The sequence below is a fragment of the Petaurus breviceps genome, unplaced genomic scaffold (assembly GCF_028583685.1).
Source record: "Petaurus breviceps papuanus isolate PSGF00001 unplaced genomic scaffold, PetGlider_PUasm1.0 91041, whole genome shotgun sequence".
Taxonomy (NCBI): domain Eukaryota; kingdom Metazoa; phylum Chordata; class Mammalia; order Diprotodontia; family Petauridae; genus Petaurus; species Petaurus breviceps.
Window position 1 is genome coordinate 300,654 of NW_027187400.1, and position 16,006 is coordinate 316,659.

General features: G+C 42.7%; 1 protein-coding gene and 1 long non-coding RNA gene across 5 annotated transcripts in view; one reads left to right on the forward strand and one right to left on the reverse strand.

Annotated features, from left to right (window-relative positions):
- Nucleotides 1-16,006, forward strand: part of PHC2 (polyhomeotic homolog 2) — a 162,328-nt gene that overhangs the window by 125,535 nt on the left and 20,787 nt on the right. The window contains exon 1 of one of the 2 annotated variants that reach the window (XM_069078434.1): nucleotides 14,980-15,024. The exons of the other annotated variant lie outside the window; for it this stretch is intronic. The gene's annotated coding sequence lies outside the window, so the exon portion shown is untranslated. Of the gene's footprint in view, nucleotides 1-14,979; nucleotides 15,025-16,006 lie in introns of those variants that run through there. 2 annotated transcript variants of the gene reach the window in all.
- Nucleotides 11,775-16,006, reverse strand: part of LOC138154007 (uncharacterized) — a 5,523-nt gene continuing 1,291 nt past the window's right edge. Inside the window, exons 1-2 of one of the 3 annotated variants that reach the window (XR_011166528.1) lie at nucleotides 15,671-15,951; nucleotides 11,775-12,147 (exon numbers count right to left, since the gene is read on the reverse strand). This is a non-coding gene — a long non-coding RNA (uncharacterized lncRNA). Of the gene's footprint in view, nucleotides 12,148-15,277; nucleotides 15,399-15,670; nucleotides 15,952-16,006 lie in introns of those variants that run through there. The other 2 variants (XR_011166527.1, XR_011166529.1) reach the window with 2 other exon arrangements.

The following is a 16,006-nucleotide window of genomic DNA, read 5'->3' on the forward strand; positions in this document are numbered from 1 at the left end:
CAAATCCAGCCTCAGACACTTAACACTTAGTAGCCATCTGACCTTGGGCAAGTCACTTAACCCCAATTGCCCTGCCTTCCCCCCTCCAAAAAAGAAAAAAAAAAAAAAACAAGACATCCCAGCCTGTTCCTCTGGCGGACAGCTCTTCTTGTTCAGAAAAATCTTCCTTCTTTACAGAATCTGTTGCCACAAAACTTGGTCTCATTAGTACTAGTTCTCTCCTCTGTAGCTAATCTTCCACATCAGAGTCCTTCACATTTTCAAGACACATATTTCACATAAGTCTTCTCTTTTCAGACTAAAAACTACTGGTTTCCTGAGCTGTTCCTCAGCTCTGTATGGTCTCATGTAAATCCCACATGTCACTCTCAACCCCCCATCTACACATCTTGGTCCCTCTCCTCTGAACATGCTCTAGTTTGTCAGTGTCCTGGTTAAAGTGTCATACCTAGAAATTCATAAATTATCAAAACCGGATGAGACTTAAAAGATCATTTAATCCAACCTCCTCATTCTACAGTGGAGGAGACTAAGGCTTAGAAAATGGGAGGGACTAGCCCAAGAATTTATAGTGGTCAGGTACTCTTTGATAAGTACAGTTGCTTCAGGCATGGTCTGACTAAGGTAGATTAGAATGGGACCATTACCTTCCTTCTTCAGGGTAACCACGTGGTCAACTTACCTCCTTTTTCAAACCAGCTCTGTTGTTTACCCCCAGGTTGATGAAAAGCCTTGGACCCATATTTAGCATGGAGAAAAGAACACTTGGAGACATTATAGTGGTCTTGTATTTGAAGGATTTTCCTGTGAAAGGAGAAGACTTGTTTTATTTGACCCCAGAGGGCAGAATTAAGGAATATAAGTTACAGAGAGTTAAATTTCAGAGTTTTCTCCAATATCTTTTAAAAATTTTTTTTCAATTAACAAAAATCTATTTCCCATACTTCTCACCACCCCTCCTCCACTGAGAAAAATAAAACAAATAAAATCATTATAATAAATATGCATAATCAAGGAAAACAAATTATTGGATTAGCCATGTTCAAAATGTATATATGTCTCAAGCTGTCCATCACCTGCCTCTCTTTCAGGAGGTAAATAGCATATTCACCTTGGGTCCTCTGGAATCATGGTTGGTCATTGTGTCAGTCAGAGTTCTTAAGTCTTTCAAAGTTGTTTGTCTTTACAGTTATTTTTTTTTAAAGCAATCAGGGTTAAGTAACTTGTTCAAGGTTACACAGCCAGTTATTTCTGAGTGTGGTGCTAAGTATCTGGGCCAGGATTTGATCCCCAGGTCATCCTGACACTGGAGCCGGTGCTCTTACTCACTGTGCTACCTGGCTGCCCCTACAGTTGTTATTTTAATTTGTTCTGGTTCTGCTAACTTCACTCTACATTAATTCATACAGATTTTCCAAGGTTTCTCTGAACCTATCCCTTTGTCATTTTCTAACAGAATAATGGTCCTTTACATTCATATACCGTGTTTCCCCGATAATAAGACACTGTCATTAATTTTTTTGGAAAGAAAAACACCAGAGGGCTTATTTTCAGGGGAGGGCTTATGTTGTCCTGCCTCAGCTCTCCTCCACGGCACTGCTCTCAGTGGCGCCAGCAAGCAAATCACTGGGGAAGAACAGGATGACGCGCTCACTGCTGCAGCTCTGCTTGGATGCAGCTTGGAGCGTGGCATGTGTTTCACCCGTGGGGGGGGAGGATGGTGCATACAGAGGGTATCGTAATGTAGCGTGTATCGCAGGGGATCACCTTCACTACAGTAGCAATCTCAATAGGGCTTATTTTCGGGGGAGGGCTTATTTTAGAGGAATCTTACACAGTAAGGGGAGGGCTTATTTTCGGGATAGGTCTTATTATCGGGGAAACACGGTAATTGTTCTGCCATTCCCCAATTAATGGACATTCCCTTAGTTTCCAGTTCTTGGACACTACAAAAAGATGCACCTTAAGTTACATATGGGTCCTTTTTCTCTTTCTTTGGTCTTTTGGGGATTAAAGGCCTAGTAGTAGTAGTATTGCTGGGGCAGAGAGTAAGAACAGTTTGGTAATTTGGGGGCATAGTTCCAAATTGCTCTCTAAAATGACTAGATCAATTCACACCTCCACTAACAGTACATTAATGCACCTGTTTTCCTGCAGCTCCACCCCTTCAACATTTGTCATTCCTTTTGCCAGTCTTATGGGTGTGAGTTGGAACCCCAGAGTTCTTTTAATTCACGTTTCTCTAATTAGTGATTTGAAGCATTTTTTTTTTCATAAAGTTATTGCTAGCTTGGACATCTTCCTTAGAAAACTACTTGTTCATATCCTTTGATCATTTATCCAATGAAGAATGGCTCTTATCCTTCCAAATTTGAATCAGTGCCTTATATATCTTAGAAATGAGACTTTTATCAGTGAAATTTACTGCAAGGATTTTTTCCCATTTATTTATTTCTCTTCTTATTTTAACTGCACTAGATTTGATTGTGCCAAAATGTATATAGTTACTTAAAATGGAATTTTGCTTCTTTTTTTTCCCTGCTGGATTTTGTTGGTAATATACAGAAATGGTGATGGATTTATTTTATATGCTGCAATTTTGATGAAGTTTTCAATTGTTTTATTTCATTTTAGGTGACTTTCTGGGGTTCTAGGTAAACTAATCGTGTTACCTTTTTGGTAGAGATAATTGTTTTCTTTTTTGTCTGTGCTTATTCCATTCCCTCATATTCTTTTTCTTGTCTTCTTGCTGCCACTAATATGTTGAGTACTATATCAGATAACAGTGATGATGATAATGGACATCCTTGGTTCACTCCTGATCTTGTTGGAAAGTCCTCTAGTTTATCCGCTTTATATATATGCTACTTCTTAGTTTTAGATAGATACTACTTATCATATTAAGGAAAGGCCCATTTATTCCTCTATTTTCTAGTATTTTAAACACAGATGGGTGTTGTATCTTGTCAAAAGCCTTTTCTGCATCTATTGATATGATCACATAATTTTTGTTGTTCTTGTTATTAACATAGTTATGTTTATCGTTTTCGTAATACTGAACTAACCCTGTATTTCTAGTAAAAAAAACCAAAACCCTACCTGGTCATAGCGTATAATCTCTGTGACATATTACTATAGCTTTACTGTAGCTCCTTGCTATTATTTTATTTAAAAGTTTTGCCTCAATACTCATTGAGAATATTGGTCTATACTTTCTCTTGTTGACTTTACCAGGTTTAGGTATCAAGGCCATATTTGTATCATAGAAGGAATTTGGTGGGACCCCTATTTTTTTCAGGTAGTTTATATAATATTAGAATTCATTGTTCTTTGAATACTTGATAGAATTAACTTATATATCCATCTTGTCCCAGGTATTTTTCTGCTTTGGGGAATTCATTTATAACTTGTTCAGTTTCTTTTTCTGAGACAAAGTTACTTAAAACTTCTATTCTGTTTATCTAGGGTACTTTTCATTTATATAAATATTCATCGGTTTCATTTGTCTTTTTTATGGGCATATAGCTGGATAAAGAGTTTCTTTTTTTTTTTTTAAAGCAATCGGGGTTAAGTAACTTGCTCAAGGTTACATGGGTGTGGTGCTAAGTATCTGAGCCCGGATTTGATCCCCAGGTCATCCTGACACTGGAGCCGATGCTCTTACTCACCGAGCCACCTGGCCGTCCCTAAGCAATTGGGGTTAAGTAACTTGCTCAAGGTTACACGGCCCGGTGTTTCTGGGTGGGTGCTAAGTGTCTGAGCCCACAGGTCATCCCGACTCTGGGGCCGGTGCTCTTATTCACTGTGCTACCTGGCCGCCCCTGGATAAAGAGTTTCTAATAATTTTCTTTATTTCTTTTTCTTTGTTGTGAATTCACCTTTTCATTTTTGATACAGGTGATTTGGTTTTCCTCTTCTAAAAAAAATCAAATTAACTAATTGTTTATCTAATTTTTTAATTTAAATAATCTATTTTCTATTTTCTGTTTGTTGGTTTTTCTTTTTCCTAATTTTATTAATTCCATAGGTTTTGCTTTTTAGATGGGGGAGGGATGCTTTTGATTTTTAGGATTTGTTTTGGTATTTAATTGTATCCTAAAATGTGTTGCTTTTTTATTTTTTTTATTGCATGCCCAGTTGTTGATCTGTTCTTTCTTTTGTTGATGAAAGTAGTGACTTAAAACATTTTCCTTAAGCACTGCTCTGGCTTCATCCCCAACATTTTGTTATTATTCTCATTGCTGTCATTATTATTAATGAAATTATCTATTGTTTCATTGATTTGCTTTTTGATTTAGGCTTAAGTTATTTTGTCTACAATTAATTTGAATCATTGTTTTAATGACCCTTTATTGAATATCATATTATTGTGACTTGTAAAGGATGTTTAATATTTCTGCTTTTGACATTTGTCTGCAAGGTTTTTACACACTATTATATAGCCAGTTTTTATAAAAGATACCATACATTGCTGAGAAATATGTATACTCTTTTCTATTCTCATCTCACTAGAGGGCTATCATATCTAACTTTTCTAAAATTGTGGTCAGGACTTTAACTTCATTATTATTTTTATTTTTGTTAGATCTGCCTAGGTTGGAAAGGATACATTGAGGTCCCCTACTATTTTATTTTGCTGTTTCTCCTTGTAACTTATTTAACTTTTAAATTTAAGTTTTTAAGTGTCTTTTAAACTTAGATTCTATGTCATCGAGTGCATGTATGTTAAGTGCTCATTCATTGTCTGTGGTCTTCTGAAGCATAACATTTTTCAGAGTTTCTACTAAGCTATGGTAGTTTTTCATCAGGAATACTTGCCTTCTACTTTTTCATTAAAGGTTCTTTTCCCCCTGTAGGATTATAGTCATTTTTGCTGGGCAAGTTCTTTTTGAATGTAAAGCTATATTCTTTGCCTTCTAGAATAATGATTACCAAGCTTTCAGCTCCTTTATAACGATGCAGCTAAATCTTTTGTGATTCTGATTGTGACTCCTGAGTACATGAATTCTTTCTTTTTTTAATTTTTATTATGACAATTTTATGTCATGATTTCTAAAAACATGCCCCTGTGTGTGTGTGTGTGTGTGTGTGTGTGTGTGTGTTGGATTGGGGAGGGGGCAGGTAGAGAGTGTTCATGGCCTTTAGGTAGTCTAATGATTAACTTCTATTTGGTCTACTCCGATTTTCAAGGAGCCTGTTGCTTGGGTCATGTTTTATACCTCTTGTACTAAGCTGTTAATATTTTCCCTCCATCTTTCTCACATTTCTTTTCTCATTTTGTTCTCTAGTGCTCTCATTTAAATTTTAAATCATTTTTAACTTTTAAAAACTCTTCATTTCTTCCAGGAATTATAGTTGAATTTATATTAGAGTGGTTTTTCTTTGAGGCTTTACCCATAGATGTTTTGGAATCATTCTCTTCTTCAGGGTTTATGTTTTGAGTGTTTTTGTTACCATAATAGCTTTTTGTGGTAGGATTCTTTTTTCTAAAAAATAATTCCCCCAGCTTTATTTCTTGAATTGGGACTTTGTGTTAGGGCTAGGCTCTGTGCACTTCAGGAGGGAATGCTTGGGCCTTGTTTAGTTCTGACACTTCTTTCTTTGGGTATTCAAGGCTCTCATTCATATTCAAGGCTGGGCACCTGCAAGCTTTCAAAGTACCTGAAACTGTTTGACTGTGTACAGTATCTAGTATATTGCAAGTACTTAATAAAGGCTTGTTGACTTCTATAAATGCTTGCTCATCCAGAAGAAAATCTGATCACTGATCTCTTAATCTGAGTTTTATAAACTCCTAATTCAGGTTTGGGGCCTGTGCAACACCACTTTGGGCTTGCCTCTGGTTGGACTCCAGTAGACTGCTACTGGCCTCAGCCATTATCAACTAATTGGAAAGCTCTGCAGGTTTAGAGGGACAGAACTACACTTTCCCCCTTGGTTTGAGCCCCTTGCTCTGTTTATAGGCTCCAGAGTAGGCTAGGTGCTAGATTGGAGACACTGCTGTGGGATTGGAGCCAAACAGCTGCTGTCAGATTCCTTGCCCAGATCACAGCCTCAGGTTTTGACCACACCATGCCCTGGAATGTCACCCTTATGCACAGTCATCTCCTCAGTCCTCACTGGATCTGTCTCCCTGCTCTGGGGCACAAATGACAGAACTGCCAGTTGGTTCCTGTTTCTGCTCCCTCCACAGTGCTAGGTCACTCTATGCTGGACCTGAGACCTCTTCTTGGCCTAGTAAACACCTACAGGCCTAGTTCAAACATTATGCTGAAAGATTGTGCCTGCTTTCCTGACTAGACATCCCCCCCACCCACCCAGTGTGTATATCCTTATGACAATATCATCTGGAAAAATGATTCACTATGATTTTCCTTGGATTTTCCAATCAGGAATTCTCAGTCTGGTACCCTATGTCTTATCTGAATAGTTGGAAAGATGGAATGGAGCTAGAATATACTGGTTCCTTCTAATCTGCCATCTTGACTGGTCTCTCTAAATTTAAGTTTAATATAAAGACAAGTTTCCTAACAATTAGAACTATCTAAAAGTGGATTGGACTGCCTCTTTAATGGTGAATTGACCCTTGTTAGAGTACTTTACACAAAGTCTGGACTATCACTTGTCCAGTATGTAGGGAGAATTCTTTTTTAAGTATGTCTTGGCCTAGATGTCTGCTGTGATCTCTTCCAACTCTGAAATTCTATAATTATGTGACTCTATTCTTGCACAATTTTTTTTCTTTTTAACCTAAATACATTTCAGCCTTTCTGTAGCTCCATGACTTCATCTGTGTAGGCCTCCCCAACACTGTGCCAATTGTAGTCTGCCCACACCTCTTTATCCTCTCCTCTAAATTCTCCATAGAGGATATGACCAGCATACTGTAGGACTGTGGGTACAGAATAGCAGTTATGCTGACAATCTGTTATTCTTTAATTTGTACAATCTGACTCGTCTACCTGCTTTTGTGTTACCAGATATCCTTGATGTTGTCTTAAAGAATAGAGAATTTGCAATTTGGAAGGAACCGAAGCACCCATGTAGTCCAACCTATACACTAAAAAAATCCCTAATATAACACACCCAACAAATGGTTAACCAGTTCTGCTTGAAGACCTGTAAGGAGGGGGAAATAACCACCTCTCACAGCAGTCCATGCTACTTTGGGACAATTCTGATTGTTAGGAAATTTTTCCTGACGTCAAGCTTAAATCTGTAACTTCTACCCATTGCTGATTCTGCTCTCTGGAGACAAATGGAATAAGTCTGGTATTTTTCCAACATAACAGCCCTTTCACATATTTGAAGACAGCAGTTATGTTCCCCCAAGTCTTCTCTTTTATGGGCTAAACATATTTAGTTCCTTCAACTTATCCCAATATGTCATGGACTCAAATCCTCCACTATCCTGATATACCTCCCTAGACATTCTCCAGCTTATCAAATAAAGCCCTTCCTAAAATGTAGTGCCCAGAACTGGATACAGTACTACGCATGAGGTCCATTGAGGGCAAAGTGCAGTAGGACTATGACTTCCTGATTCCTAGAAACTGTGCTTCTCTTAATATAGCCCAAGATTACATTAGCTTTTTAAAATTATTATTATTCCTGTAACACAATACTGACATATATTATCAGGTTTGTCATTCACTAAAACTCCAATGTCTTTTTCAGAACAACTGCTCTCTAACTATGCCTCCCTCATCTTATACTTGTGAAGCTTTTTTGGACTAAGGTACAAGACTCTTCATTTTTCTCTATTGAATTTCATCTTATTAGATTCAGCCAACTGGAGTCAGTATCTTGATAAGATCTTTTTGAATCCTGACAGTCATCTAGTGTGTTAGTTATTTATGCAGGCTTTTTTTCATTTACAAATTTAATAAGCATAGAATCCATATTTTTACCCAAGTCATTGGTAGAAAATGTTAAAACAACCAGGGCCAAGCACAGATACTCTCAGGTCCTTCACTGGAGACTTCCTGGCCTATTAACATTGAACCATTCATTAATAGCTGCTTTTTGAATCCTGCCATCCAACAAGTTCTGAATTCATCTGATTACCTTATTGACTATAATCAGTATCTGTCTTCTCCACAAGAATAATGAGATACCTTATCAAAAGTTTTGCTAAAATCTAGGCAAACTGTATCATCATCAGTCTCTTCTTCTACTAGTAATCCTGTCAAAAAAGGAAATGAGGTTAGTAAGGCATGCCTATTTTTGATAAAGTTATGCTGGCTCTTTGCATCACGGTTCCCCTTTCTAGATGTTCTCCAACCATCTTTTTAATGATCCATTCTAGAATTTCGCCCCCTCCCCTCCCCTAAAAAAAAAGAAAAGAGGGAGGAAGGAAGGAAGGAAATAAATATGCTTCAATCTGTACTCTTAGGTGATCATCTCTCTATTTGGAGGTGGATGGCATATTTCATCATGAGTCCTTTGTAATTGTTGATGAAAGTTACTAAATCTTTCAAAGCTGATTATCGTTACAATATTGTTCTTGTATAAAGTGTTCTGTTTTTTGATCATTTTATTTTCTTTCAGTTCATATAAGACTAACCAAATTTTTCTAAAACCATCTATTTCATCATTTCTTACAGCAGATAGTATTACATCATATTCATATGCTATAATTCATTCAGCCATTCCCCATTGATGGGTATTCCCTCAATTTCTAATTCTTTGCCATCACAAAAAGTTTGCTATAAATATTTTTGTTTATATAGATCCTTTTCCTCTGTCTTTGATCTCTTTGGGTATAGAGACCTGGTAGTGGTATCATTGGTTGAAAGGTTATACGAAGTTTAATGGCTTTGTGGTCACAATTAAAATTGCTTTACAGAATGACTGGATCAGTTCACATCTCTCCCAACAGTGTATTATTAATGTGCCTATTTCTTACATCCCCTCTAGCATTTGTCATTTTCCTTTTTTGTCAGCTTAGCCAATCTGATGGGTGTGAGGTGGTATTCCAGAGTAATTTTAATTTGTATTTCTCTGATTATCAGAGATTTAGAACATTTTTTCATATGGCTATTTGATAGCTTGGATTTCTTCTTCTGAAAATTATATGTCCATATCCTTTGACCATTTATCATTTGCAGAATGGTTTATTCTTAAAATTTTGATTGACTTCTTCATATTCATAGTTTTGCAGGACCGGCCCACACTTTTATATTCATCTTCTATTACCTATCCTTGCTTTAGAGGCAGTGAAGTCCTGAGTTCAGATTTGACCCCAGACCTTATTAGCTGAGTGAACCTGGGCAAATCAAATGAGATAATTCTTTGTAAAGAGTTTAGCACAGTGCCTGGCATATAGTAGATGTTTAACAATTGCTTGTTGCCTTCCTTCCTTCCATCCTCAATAATATGCTTCAGACTACTTTCACCCACCATGTGTTTTTCTGTTGCCCTCTAAGGCTCCTATAATTTTCATTTTTCTAAGATTGTACTGTTCTTTTTTTTATAATCATATAGCATCGCCAGCAGAATATTGTTGTTAAAAAGCTGGGCTTTGTGGGAGGGAGCAGTTGGAATTATTGAAAGCCCAGCACCATTTCCCAAATGCAGTCTTTTCCTATTTCCTTTTATTCAAAATTCTAAGTTCAATTCATTAACCACTTTTAGCTCCTATTCAAGCTATACATACTCAGACTCACTCAGTGAGTTGATCATCTAAAAGCATGTTATAATCAGGGCAATATGCCTTCTTTCTTCATGGCCCAGCTAAGATCCCAGCTCCTTGTTGAAGTCTTCCCCACTCTACCTTCCAACTGAAAGTGTTCCTTTCATTCTCAAATCTTCTTAGATGACTTTTTCTGGATCTCTCCTTTGTTCTTGCCTTACACTATTTTGTCTGTTGCTTATTAGTGAATATGTTGTGTTTCCTCCCTCCTAAGCTCCTTGAGGGCATCTTTGTAACCTTAGTGTGCCTAGCAAAGTTGTCTTATACATAGTAGGCAATTAATAAATGTTCGTTAAATTAAAATGTCTGTAGCCAAACAGCATATTAATGGAGTTGGCCCCAGGTCTTCTGACTGCAAAGTCCAGCATTTTTTGGACTACATTCTGCTACCCCTCAATTAAATCTTCTCTGGCTAAAGTGAATTCTGGATGATGTCTGTGTCCTTATTATGACAACTATTTTGCACCAGTTAAAACATCATTTAGGACAGCTGGGTGGCAAAATAGGTAGAGCCCCGGGCCCACTGGCCTCATACTTACTAGCTGTGTAACCCTGGGCAAGTCACTTAATCCTGTTTGCCTTAGTTTCCTCATCTGTAAAATGTGCTGGAGAAGGACATGGCAAACCGCTTCAGTATCTCTACCAAGAAACCCCCAAATAGGGTCAACTACGAGTTAAACATGGCTGAAAAATGGCTAAACAACAACAACAATTAACAAATGATGATAGTCCATTTCCTTGATCCATTTCCCATTTTTTCAGAGCTTGTTTTAAAAAGTCAAATTTGAAATACTACTATTGTCTTCTCATCTTTATACTTATGTGTAATTTGTTTTTTCTTGGGCCTTTATTCTAAGCAATGACCTGACTACTGATAGAGGATTCTGAAATGACTCCCATTTTTAGTAGTCAGTTATTTTGTAACCATCTGTTTACATGATCGTTTCCAAAGTTCTGTGCTTACTACAGCCAGCTCCTTCTAATGCTCTTCTTGAAAGAAAATATTCTGATACAGATGTGATGTTTTTGAGTGGCATACAGACTTTTCATTTCTTGATCCCCAAACATGTTTTTCTAACATAAATCTTGCCATCCTTTGGCTCAAAGTTGCTGAGTATGGAGGTGTAATTTGGTTTAGTTTGAAGCATCTTATTAGGTTCTTCAGAGAATTTCTCTACTTCTTCATTCCTTGAAACAGAGCCAAATTTCTTTAGGGTAATTTTTAACTCAAAGTCTTTGTAAGCATTTCAAGATGAGATGACCAAGGATCCCCTGAAATAATATTTCTTCTTCACCTGTGGGTGCAGAATGGACGTCTCACTACAAACTCTTTTATTCATCTCTTCAGAAAGAATATATGCGCTGCCCTTCAGCTGGCTGCATTTCCTTTATGTTTTCTGGTTTTATTTACAACGAAAATGTCAAGATGACTGTGGTTCAGTTCCCAAAGCAGTGTGTCAACTGGTTGGTCATTGGACAAAGCTTCCCCATTGAGCACCAACAGCTCAATTAATCTTTGTAGACAGTCTAAGTGTTCTTAGCATCCTCTGCTGCCTTTTCCAGCACTCTGCCATCATGATTGTGGAAGCAGAAGGGGGGCTGTGTAGGATCAAGAGCTGTTTGGCATTTTTAGCTGTTTCACTGGTTGCCATGGCCCCCAAATTCATCACCTAGCAGCCAACAATGAGCCTCTCCCCATTTCGTTAGGCTGGTCCTCAGACAGCCAACAGTCTGTCACCAAGACTGTACTTGAAGCCTTTCCAGCTTGGTAGAACCTGCCAGAGCCTGAACTCTGCTGGATGAGCCTTCTAGAGCCCAAGGATCTAGGTTCAAATCCTCATTGGTAAAATGAAGGAGTTAGATGACATGGTCTCTGAGGTCCCTTCCACAATGAGGTACCAGAGGAAGACTTCTGTAGAGCAGGACTCTAAACATATTCCTATAAAAATTTCATATTTTTTCTTATTGTTAATAGTAACTATTACTTAAAATAGCATTTTAAGGTTTGCAAAGTGATTTACATGTTAACTCATTTGATCCTCACAAAACCATGCATGGTAGATACTATTAATCATCCCTATTTTCCAGTTGAGGAAGGTTCTCTCCAGCTTTTCATATTCTTGAAACCTTGATTCTGTCATTTTAGGTACTACTAGCTATTCTTTCCAGCTTTGTCATCTGAAAATTTAAGCATGTCTTCTTTTTTAAATTAACAGTTTGAATGCAGTTATGGAAAAAAGAAAAAGATAGGTCCCTGTGGCATGCCTTTAGAGAGACGTCTTACTGCCATCAATTCACTGATCAGTGCTCTCCAGTTATGATTGTTCAATCATCTATGAATCCAGCTATTATCATGCAATACACATCCATCTTGCCATTAAAAATAGCCTGAGAATTCTTTGTTGCAGGGGATGTGGCTTTCCAGAAGGGACTTGGAGAAGGATATGAGAAATCTAGGCAATAGAAAAACAAAACATGTCAGTTAAAATACACGTTGTCACACACACACACACACACACACACACACACACACACACACACACACCCCTCTCTATCTCCTGAGAGATTTTGCCGGATGAATGAATGTAAGTTTGTAAGCTTCTTCAAGGCAAGGGCTATCCTTTCTTAAAACTCTTTCCTATCTCCTCCACAGGGCCTCGTTCATACCAGGCTCTTAATAGCTGTTTGTTGAATTGAATTGCTGGAATCAAGTCAAATCAACACAAAGGAAAGAAAAACGCTGAGCATATCATGTGTCTGATACTCTGCAAACATGTGGCAGGCACTAGAAGCTGAGGGCATGATCAGTTTTTTTTCAGGAAGCTCATAGTTGCAGAGGAGAGACAAACATTAGACACCAAGAGTACAATCCTAAGATTGAGAGCTGGGAGGGGCCCAGCCCATTCTCTTTAAAAATGAAGGAATGCAGGGCCCAGAGAGGGGCAGTAGCTGACCAAAGTGAGGAAGCAGCACCCTCCGGGTTTTGAACCCAGGTCTGCAGTCACTAAATCCTGAGAAAAATGTGACAGTGCATGAAGAAGAGCTAAATTGGGTACTCTGGACCAGGAGCACTAAGAAAAGGTGGTGGTGCAAACAGAGGAAGGGGAGGAATGGATCTTAGTGACCTTCTTCAAAGCCAGACATTGTGGCAGGATAAGAAAAGAGGCAAAAAGTAAAAACGGTCCCTATCCTCTGGGACTTATATCTAATGTAATGGTGGCCAAAGGAAAGCAAGCAGTTGAGAAAGAATGGGGACTAGACCCCTTGCCATCCTGAGAGGGAGTTCAGAAATGAGCAAAAGAAGACCTAGGTATTCCCTTGGGGCAGGGTGAGAAAGGGAAAAGGGGTGAGAGGGAAAGTTAGGGAGAGAAAGAGGAACAAAAGCAAGCAAACAAAAAAAAAATGTCCGGTAAAGAGATTGTGGTTAGAAAGAAAAATCACTTAGGTGGAACCGCAGGAGAGTGGGAGAGCTTGGGACTGGAAGTAAAGGACCCGGGTTCACATTTTGGCTCTTCGGCTTTTTATGTGAGTGGCTGTGGGAAAATCGTTGGCCTTCTGAGCTTCAGTTTTCGCCTCTATACAACAAGGCTGCTTTAGTCATGGCTTAAATTTGGTCACCAATGTGCAATAAGCAGCTAGTCGGGGGCTCCGACTTGTCCTTAAAGCCTGGGCCCCAGAGCTCCTGGAAAGCCCTGTTGGTGCCTTATCCACGTTTATGTTCTCTGGAGCAAAGACCTTGTTTATGACCGACTCCAAGTTGGTGTCGGTTGATTGAGTGAATTTGGGTTGTGACCGTGGCATTCAGGTGGTGAAAATGAGAGCTCGTGGCCTTTACACCCAGAGCCAAGGCTACGTGTGGTTGGAGCAGAGCTTGGAAAACTGCAGGGGGAGAAAAGGTACGGGTGGAACAGAGCTCAGTGCCCCTTCCCTGGCCCCAGCTCAGGGACTCCAAATCCTGGACAGCTCTCCACCCCTGGGGCAGTGCTCCCGCCCCAGCTCTTTCCCCTTTCGGCTCTCTAGGAGCTTCACAGACAGCTAGTGTTCTAACCTCCCAGTTACCGAAGGGGGAAACATGAGACGGAGGCTGGGAAAACTGTTGTCAGGGGCAGCTACGGGAGAGCCCCTCCTGGAGCCCAGGAGTGCGGGGGCAGGCCTGTGGACGTGGGGGATGGCCGGGAGGGAGGAGTGTGCACTCGTGGCGGGCCGGAGGGGGGTGGGAGGGGGCGCCTCTGGAGACGTCTCAGCCCTCTCCATACTGCGGGGTTTCTTCTCGTTCAGGCCTCAGGAGCTTCTGACGTGATAATGCTAGTTCACGTGGCCCTGGTGCTGTACTAGTCGCCAAAAAAAAAAGCGCTTTCTTCACAGCCACCCCAGAAAGTAGGCAATTACAAAGGAAAGAGCCATTCTAGGCTCAGAGACCGAGACTTGGCCAATGTGACACAGCAAATACGTGCCCCAGCCCCGTCCAGGGATGCTTCCTCTGCAGGCATCATCGGCTCTACTTCGGGCTATTCCGTGACTTTCTCTGTTTCCTCCCCTATCCCTCTCCTCCAGCGCTCTCCACCTAGTTGCGACTCCTTCTAGTTTTCAGAAAGAGCCCTGGGGCTCCAGCTCCTCCAATCCTCGGGCTCTACCCCTCTGAACTGAGGGGCAACATTGGCTCTGCACCTCCGGAGTCCAGGCTTCGCTTCTTTCCCTCCCTCCCTTCCTAGGCTTCCCCTGAGCGCTCCCTTCTCCTGCTCCCCTCCCCGGCTCCCCCCCCCCCCCTCGGTTCTGTCCCCAGCTCCTGCTCCTACTCCGCGTTCCAGCCACCCACTTACTTAGCTCCTCCTCTCCTCTCCCTCTCTTCTCTCCAACCTTCGGTTCCTCCCCACGCCTGTAGCTCCTCCTCCCGCCCCCGCAGCCTAGCTCTTCTCCGCAGTCCCTCCTCCTCACCTCCCCCGCGGCCTCGCGCTCCTCCAAGCCCCTCCCTCCCCACCTCCCCCGCAGCTCCGCCCCCGCCCCTCCTCCCTCCCGGCTCCTCCCCCTGGCGGAGGCGGCCGCGGGAGCCGGGCCCGGACGCACCGCATTGTCTCCGCGGCGGCTGCAGCCCTGGTGCGCCCGCCGCTGGCCGCCTCTCCCCGCGCGGCGCTCATCCCGGACCCGCGTCCCCGGCGTCCCCTGCCCCGGACCTGCCCCCGCTCCCGCCGCCGGGCCCGCAGGGTCGGATGCGCCGCGGCGGCCCCGGGCCCCGGCTCGGAGGCTCCCGGCGGCCGCGTGAGGCGGCGCCCGGCCCCGGGGCTGCGTAGGCCCCGCCCGGCCCGGCCCCGCGCGGCCGGGCCCCCGGACAGGTCAGTGCCCGGGGCGGGAGCGCGGGCTGGGCGGGCGGGGCGGCCCCCGGGGAGGTTGGGGGAGGGGGGGCCGGCTCCGCGCTCCCCCACCCCCCCAGCCCAGCGACCCGGGCTCACGCGGGCACCGCCCTCGCCCGCCCCGGCCTACTCCCCGCCGGCCCGGTCCGGCCTCCGCCGCCTTCCCTAGGCTCGGAGCCCTGCCCAGCCTCGAGAGCTACTGCGGCCTGGCCAGGGCTCCCCAAGTCCCTCCGACCTGTTTCCTCCTCTGGTAGACGGGGGTGGCAGGCGAGGGTCTTGGGCCGGCTCCGCTGCGGCCATCTCTGCTTTCCTGGGTCGAGGTGTCTCTGACCCTCCCCGGGATGGGGCTGCCGGGCGGGGGCGGGGATGGGGATGGCGATGGCCGTGAACTTGGGGGGGGGGTTCCCTGTGCGGGGCTTCGTTTCTAGGGTGTCCTGCCTCCCCCTCCGCCAAGAGAAGCTGGACACTTAGAAACCGGACCCAACTCTGGGGGCCGGGAGGCTGCTGGCGGTGGACGCTGCTTCCCTGCTGCGGCCGCGCTTCGGCATCTTTTGTCTGTTTTTAATTTTTAAGGAGGGTGCTCAGCCCCTCCCAGATGGTTAACCGAAATCGGGGAAGGGAAACATACCGGCCCTAGGTCTCTTCAGAAGCCTGTGAGGAGAGGGAGCAGCGCCTGGGACTGGACCCCGAGGGCCCTGGTCTCTTCCGCTTACAGCATTTTGTTCCAAGGACCCCCCTCGGTCCCCGCTGAGGTTTCTGACGTTCACTTTCAGTTCTCATAGCCCAGCTCTCCTTCTCACGCAGCCCCATGTATGGCTGCTGGATGTTCACTTTCACCCACCATTTGAAGGATTGCCTGGATTTTTTGCCTTCCCCATACCCTTCCTCTCAGTACCTCCAGGTTGATTTCCCTGTCCACCCTGCCTTCATCTCGATTTGTTGTTGTTGTTGTCGTTTTTACGGG